This window comes from Hippoglossus stenolepis, chromosome 6 (genome assembly GCF_022539355.2).
Source record: "Hippoglossus stenolepis isolate QCI-W04-F060 chromosome 6, HSTE1.2, whole genome shotgun sequence".
Classification (NCBI taxonomy): Eukaryota; Metazoa; Chordata; class Actinopteri; order Pleuronectiformes; family Pleuronectidae; genus Hippoglossus; species Hippoglossus stenolepis.
In genome coordinates this window covers 11,877,779-11,884,594 of record NC_061488.1, presented here as the reverse complement: position 1 = coordinate 11,884,594, position 6,816 = coordinate 11,877,779, and the positions used below count along the sequence as shown (strand labels likewise).

At 38.8% G+C, this 6,816-nt stretch overlaps 1 long non-coding RNA gene across 1 annotated transcript; it reads left to right on the top strand.

The window, feature by feature from the left end:
- The first annotated feature begins 4,897 nt into the window (after positions 1 to 4,897).
- LOC118111305 lies at positions 4,898 to 6,534 on the top strand. Its single transcript, XR_007032787.1, has 3 exons — positions 4,898 to 5,032; positions 6,014 to 6,149; positions 6,257 to 6,534. It is a non-coding gene; the product is annotated as an uncharacterized LOC118111305 (long non-coding RNA).
- The last annotated feature ends 282 nt before the right edge of the window (positions 6,535 to 6,816 follow it).

Sequence of the window (6,816 nt, the reverse complement as noted above, 5' to 3'; positions counted from 1 at the left end):
GATTAACCTTAATCAGCTGACCTCAATTATCTCATCGTATAAACCCACAACTTGTATTTTAGACCCAATTCCTACATAGTTACTTCAGTCCGTAATAGTTCAGTAGTTATTTATGTCCTTAATAAATAGTACTTTACTGAATACAATCAATCTCTCGTTATCATCAGGATTAAGCCGTAATTAAGCTGTGTGACTTTCTCCAGAAAAATTATGTCTATGAAGACTTTCAGTCAGGGTTTAGAGGTCATCACAGCACGGAGACAGTCTTGGCAAAAGTCACAAATGACCTTCTCATAACTTCAGATCAAGGGTTTGTCTCTATCCTCGTCCTGTTAGATTTTAGTGCAGCATCATCACATCTTATAACAGAGATTGAGAACTGGCATTAAAGGGAACCACCCTAATTATGGTTCAAATCCTATTCATCATATCGATTCCATTTTGTGCAAATTAATGATGGGTCATCTGTGCGGACCAAAGTTAATCACAGGGTTCCTCAGGGTTCTGTGCTCGGCCCAATTTTATTCACCTTATTGAGAATATAGGACGAGATGTTGAATATCCCTTTTACGTTTGAAGGTCTTCTGCACAATTTAGGTTAACAACTACCAGTAGATGTTAGCAGGTTTTAGTGGCCACAAGCGGATGTTAGGGACATAACTGTGCACTTTAACGCCATCAAGTGTTTTGGGCTTGTAATCAATGTTACAGGCCGAACTTGAGGGTACGCTGAGGCTAAAGGTAAATCTGCTTCCATTAGGAACCATCAGGGCAACCTCAGTATATTTTCACTGCTATGCGGATGACACCCCCTTATACTTGTAAATATAACCAGAGCAATGTAATCAATAAACTAATAAAAACCTGGATGATCCGCACTTTTGTCTTATTAAACTTAGATAAACCAGAAGTTCTAAAACTCGGCCCTAAACACCTCAGGGATGCATTATCTAATGAAATAGCTATTCTAGATTGCTTTGCCCTTGCCTCCAGTGAAACCGTCAATAATTTGGGCGGTGTCTTTGACCCCGATTTGTCCTTTGATTCTTATTTAAAACTAATATCTAGGACCGCCGACGTCCTGTCTCAAAAAGATGCAGAAAAATGTGTCTATGCCTTTGTTACTTCCAGACTTGATATTTGTAATTCCGTGTTATTAGGCTCTACCAGTATGTCTTTAAAGACTCTGCAGCTTGTCCAAAATGCAGCAGCACATGTCCTGACATGAATTAGGAAAATAGATCACATTTCTCCTGTATTAGCTTTACCACACAGGCTTCTTCTTAAATTTATAATATAATTGAAAAATCTCCTTCTCACCTAAAAAAAGCCCTAAATAATATGGCACCATCATACCTTAAAGAGCTCATAGTACCATATCACCCCACTAGGGCACTGCGCTCCCGGATTACTTGTTATCCCTAAAGTCTCGAAAAGTAGAATAGGAGCTTTCAGCGATCAAGTTCGTCTACTGTTGAATCATCTTCCAGTTTCAGTTTGGGAGGCAGACAACCTCTCTACATTCAAGAGTAGAATTAAAACCTTCCTTTTTGTTAAAGCTTATAGTTAGAGCTGCTCCAGGTCGGTCTCGGACCAGCTCTTATGCTGCTATAGGCCGAGAATGTCTCCAGCAAATGGCTCCTGGGACGAATTTTGTGTTTAGGCGAAGAATCATGAATGAATTACTATACGTGTTTAGTATGGGAGATGTTTTGGATAATGTTTTGGATTCCTTGCATCTATATTCCACCAGTTACTGTATACATGTCTGGGTCACAGCTGCAGGCCCCCAGTCTTCATGTGATCAATGTTTATGTTTTAGTTTTTAATTGGGTAAACAGTGAAAAAATATATATTTACACTTAAGTAAATAGCACGAATAAATGTTGTGAAAAGATGTGGTTGATATTTCAATATAATTTTTAAAAAGTGTGATAGAAAAAAAAGGGTAAAAGGGTAAAAAGAAAAAGGGGGATATTGGAGGAATGTTCTGGTAACATTGACTTGAACCATACTGCCCAGCTCTAAGCAGAAGGAATGTGTTGACTGTCCTTTAAAAAGTACCATTTAAAAAACTTGAACTGCCTCAGGCAAAGTGTCTCGAGCTCTTCTGCTTTTACAATACCTGTACTGACAAGTTAAACCAGCTTAGATCAATAGGAGCTTGAATTCACACCCAGCCACAATAACACACTGACAGCAGTGGAGAGGAGATCTTCACAGGTAAGCAACAGTCACTGTACCTGCTGCTTGTTGTATCTTTATTTATGACTGAACAGAATGATGATTCTTACTATTACTCTGATGTAGACATTTTTCTGCTGAATAATCTGCAGGAAATGAAACTAAGTCTGTGTCATTTCTAAATATTTGAAGAATATTCATTTGAATAAATACATTTGAAAGTTTACAGCTTTAGGGGGAACAGTATGTCTATATATTCAACAACAAGGTTTAGTTAGAATATCCTTTTCTTTTCTGAAAAGTCAAATGGTCAAAACCAAAGTACCTTAGACTGAAGAGCAACATTTTTTGGGTGATCCAAATTGTTCAGAAGTTAAGGAGCATTTCTAAGTGCTAGATGAAGGCAGCTGGACTTTGTTTGAGGTTCTTTTCACCTCTGCTCTAAAAGGCTTCTTTAATTTAAGGAGGAGTTGACGAGCCTCTTTTTTCCCTCTTGCCCGAGGGTCAAGACAAGCTGCAGTGCAGTAAACATCAGCCCTGCATTTTGACATGTTGGTAGACCTGTTCACTCACAGGACTGTCACAGCATTCACCATCAATCCTGTCCCTTACCTATCGTTTACATACACAGAAATATGGAGGAAGCTGAGGACATTTCAACAAGGACCACAGGCAGGATATGCTTCTTTAATCTAATGTTTTCTAAAATTGTCTTTTTTCATTTGTGAATCGAGAATATTTCAAACTTTTCATGTTCTGTGTCCTTGTTTTGCTCTTTTTTTGGTTCAGTCTCTAAATGGAGAACAGTGTCAGACCCAAAACACGCTGGGCAGCTATTTTGCCACGAACTTCTTCACAGCAACAAAGATTTAAAAAGTCTATTTCTGTATGTGGACATCAGAAAAGACAAGCAGGAGCAAGACCAAGATTTGGTCGCTTTCTACAAGAAAGACAACATCCAGTGGGCGTCGCCACTTCAGTGCAAACTTCAAGGTAAAGTCACTCTTGAGTTAAATAAGCGTCACTGGTTAAAAGTAGCGATTTTTGCTAAATAAAAAAAAAATGTGGGTGTGTCCACAGGGGATGTGGCGACAGGAAGTGGAGTCAGCCGTCACATGATGTCGACAGTGATCTACAAGCTTATAAGTGGATTCCATATAAACTTAGGTTAGACACAACTCACAACAACAGCAGTGACTGACACAATAGGTAACTAACATACCAGGTTAGGATTACCAGTCCCTGGTGGTGCAGTGGTTAGCACAGTCGTCATACAGCGAGAGGGTTCAGGGGTCTTTCTGTGGAGTTTGCATGTTCTCTCCATGTCCGCCTGGGTTTTTCTCCTGCTTCCTCCTGGTCCATAGACCTGCAGGTTGGGGTTAAAGATATTATATGTAACAATTCTTAATTAAAATGTCTGACAACAACTAGAACTATGTTACATATTTTGCTACAACTCCCCCCCGCAGCACTTACAGGATAAGGGGTGTAGCTAATGGAAAGATGGAAGAGACCAATCAGTTATGGTCGACTGATTAACTCATGATTAACTGATAAGTCAAGAAAATCATTGAGACTGATCAGTGGTGAACCTGCAGCACTAATCACCGTCTGTTATCTGAAGTGAACCAAGCTAAGTTTTAAGTGATATTGTAACTAATTTGCAGGTTTGAAATAAACATATTTAAGAAATGATACCTCCTACTCATTAACCTACTCATTCAACTTTACAGGAAATGCAGCCATCACGAAACTCTTTGAAGGTGAGCGCGATCACCAAATTCCCTCAGTTTCACGTGAACTGCTCGACAGGGACATGTTCACCATCGCCGGCCGGATGATCGGCCATTCCTTCTTGCACCAAGGCCCAAGTTTCCCAGGACTCAGCACAGCCATTATGCACACTCTCTTTGAAGGCTCGCTGGAGACGACTCCTGTGACAATACGAGACTGCCCTGACCTCGACATCCGTCACGCAGTCGAAATGGTGAGAAGGGAGTTTAAATGAGGCCAACGTGTCACATGATAGACACCATATCCTTTACAAGACTCAGTATTAAAAACTGCACTCAGTTTCACAAACATATTTCCAATTGGGTTTTTTTCCAGCTTGAAGGAGATGCTGAATTAAAAGAATCTGACTGCGTCCATCAGCTCTGCCGCTCGTGGAACCTGCCAGCACCAAATGCCACCAACAGGAAACAGCTGTCTGAGAAGATTCTCTTTCATGCTGTAAATGTTAAAAGTTATTTTTACATGTTCTCTGCTTTAGCTTCTCAACCCTCATGCTAAACACAATGAAGGCTCCGTCATTAGATAACATTATTTCACCACCACATGATGTTAATTATTCCAAAGAGCATTTATCATGTTCTAATAGAGACAATCATTTCAAATTCTCTTTAGAATTGGTCAGAGCGACTTTTCTACTGACAGACATCTGTCATTCATAGTCATTTATACAGTACCCAGTAGTCAATGCAAAGGCCATTTGCCTCTCATATAGGCCAATAGTAATGAGGACTTACTCATTTATATACAGCTACTTTTTGGCATCATTAAGTGAGCTACATGAGAACACATTTATTCGCTGCTTATAGAGATTGTGCAGAGACCAGAGAATCAAAACATCACTTCATTATCTTCCATAGAGATGATTTGCCAGTTAATTATTTTGTGTTGTGTTACCTTTTCTCCTCTGCTGCAGGTTATTGAACGAACAAGGCCTCAAATCAATCAGTTCCAAAAAGGTTTAAAAGAGACCGGACTGTGGCTGCTGCTCATTCACAGAAGAGACACAATCCCATTCCTGTTTCCCAGAGAATCAGAGGCAGAACTCACTCCTCAGGTACTGAAGAGTAAACTAACACTAATCCAATAATGTTTTATAGATTTTTTTACTACAGTTCTTACAAAAATTGTATTTATTGTGTGGAAAGGAAATCGGTGGAAGAGTTAAAATCATTATGGTGACAAATATTGCCACTTGTTTTCCAAAATGTACGCAATATATGTATAATATGCCTTTACACATACCTCAGTATGTATTGCACTCCTTAAATTGCACTCCTTTTATACCACGTATCCTATCCTACATTTCCCACACTGCAACCTGTTCCCAATTCAGTCAGAGATTCTGGTTTATATTTTTCTGTTTCAAACTTCAAGTGACGAAACATATGGATTTAATTTAATAATTTAAATTTTGTGGAGCTCACTCGACAGCCACAAAGATCCAAAATCTCCACATATGCAATAATACTCCCCAAGACCTGTAAACATACTGATGTGTAAAATTCCCTTCTAAATTTAAGTGAAACAGTATTTTTGGCTTAAAACTTTTGCGTTGCCTTAACATCAAATTAAAGATATTGTTAAAAATAACAACTTGTATTTTAGACCCAATTCCTACATAGTTACTTCAGTCCGTAATAGTTCAGTAGTTATTTATGTCCTTAATAAATAGTACTTCACTGAATACAATCAATCTCTCGTTATCATCAGGATTAAGCCCTAATTAAGCTGTGTGACTTTCTCCAGAAAAATTATCTATCTAGTCTATGAAGACTTTCAGTCAGGGTTACAGGTCATCACAGCACGGAGACAGTCTTGGCAAAAGTCACAAATAACCTTCTCATAACTTCAGATCAAGGGTTTGTCTCTATCCTCGTCCTGTTAGATTTTAGTGCAGCATCATCACATCTTATAATAGAGATTGAGAACTGGCTACAATAACTGACTACAGATTCTTATTTTGCCTCTGTAAAAGTATCAAATACTAAGGAGATCATATTATTTTGAATACAGCTGGAGTTACATGTTGTTTCAGATGATCTTGGATTGCATCATATGGCCTTCGTCTGTTACGATCTTCTTTGAGAGCTTCAGAGAAGATGATGTTGACGAGTCCGACATCATGGATGTACATCGAGTGACTCTCTACTTGAAAACATTTATCGAAAATGGTACGTTTGACTGTTTTTACTGTGATTTCTTTAACCTCTGTAGCACGACGTCTGTTCAGCAGATTGTTTGCCGTCTTACCAGCTTCTTTTCTTTTTTTTCCACATAGTGTCTCCAGTTGAGTTAAAGAGCCTCATAAAGTTCTGGATAGGGTGGGAGGTACCCACCGCAGAGATGAAGGTGGAAGTGGTAGAGGCCACACTTCCCACCGCCTCCACGTGTTTTGAGAAGCTGAGGCTGCCGAGGCATTACACAACATATCAAACCTTTCATCAAGATTTGTGCGCGTGCATATCCACCAGTTACAGTGGTTTTGGCTGTCCCTGATTGTAAATAATGATCTTATGAGTGTGTGTGTGGACTGAATGTGTGGAAACTGTGGGTGAGTGTGGGACTGTTAAAATGTGTATAATAAACAAATCTTTTATTTCTCATCTTTTCCTCAACATTTTTTCTCATCATATCTCTTTATTTTCAGTTTAAAGGTATATGAGGTCAATTTATAGGGAAATTACAGTGCTGCCCCCTAGTGAGTCAACTGTTATGTTGGTTAGGACTTTCTTGTTTAGTTATGCATTACAGGTGGTATTGATTAGCTATAGGGCTGCAACTACTAGTCATTATAAATTAATCATTTTTTGGTCTAAAGATTCTTCTTTTTTTTTTATG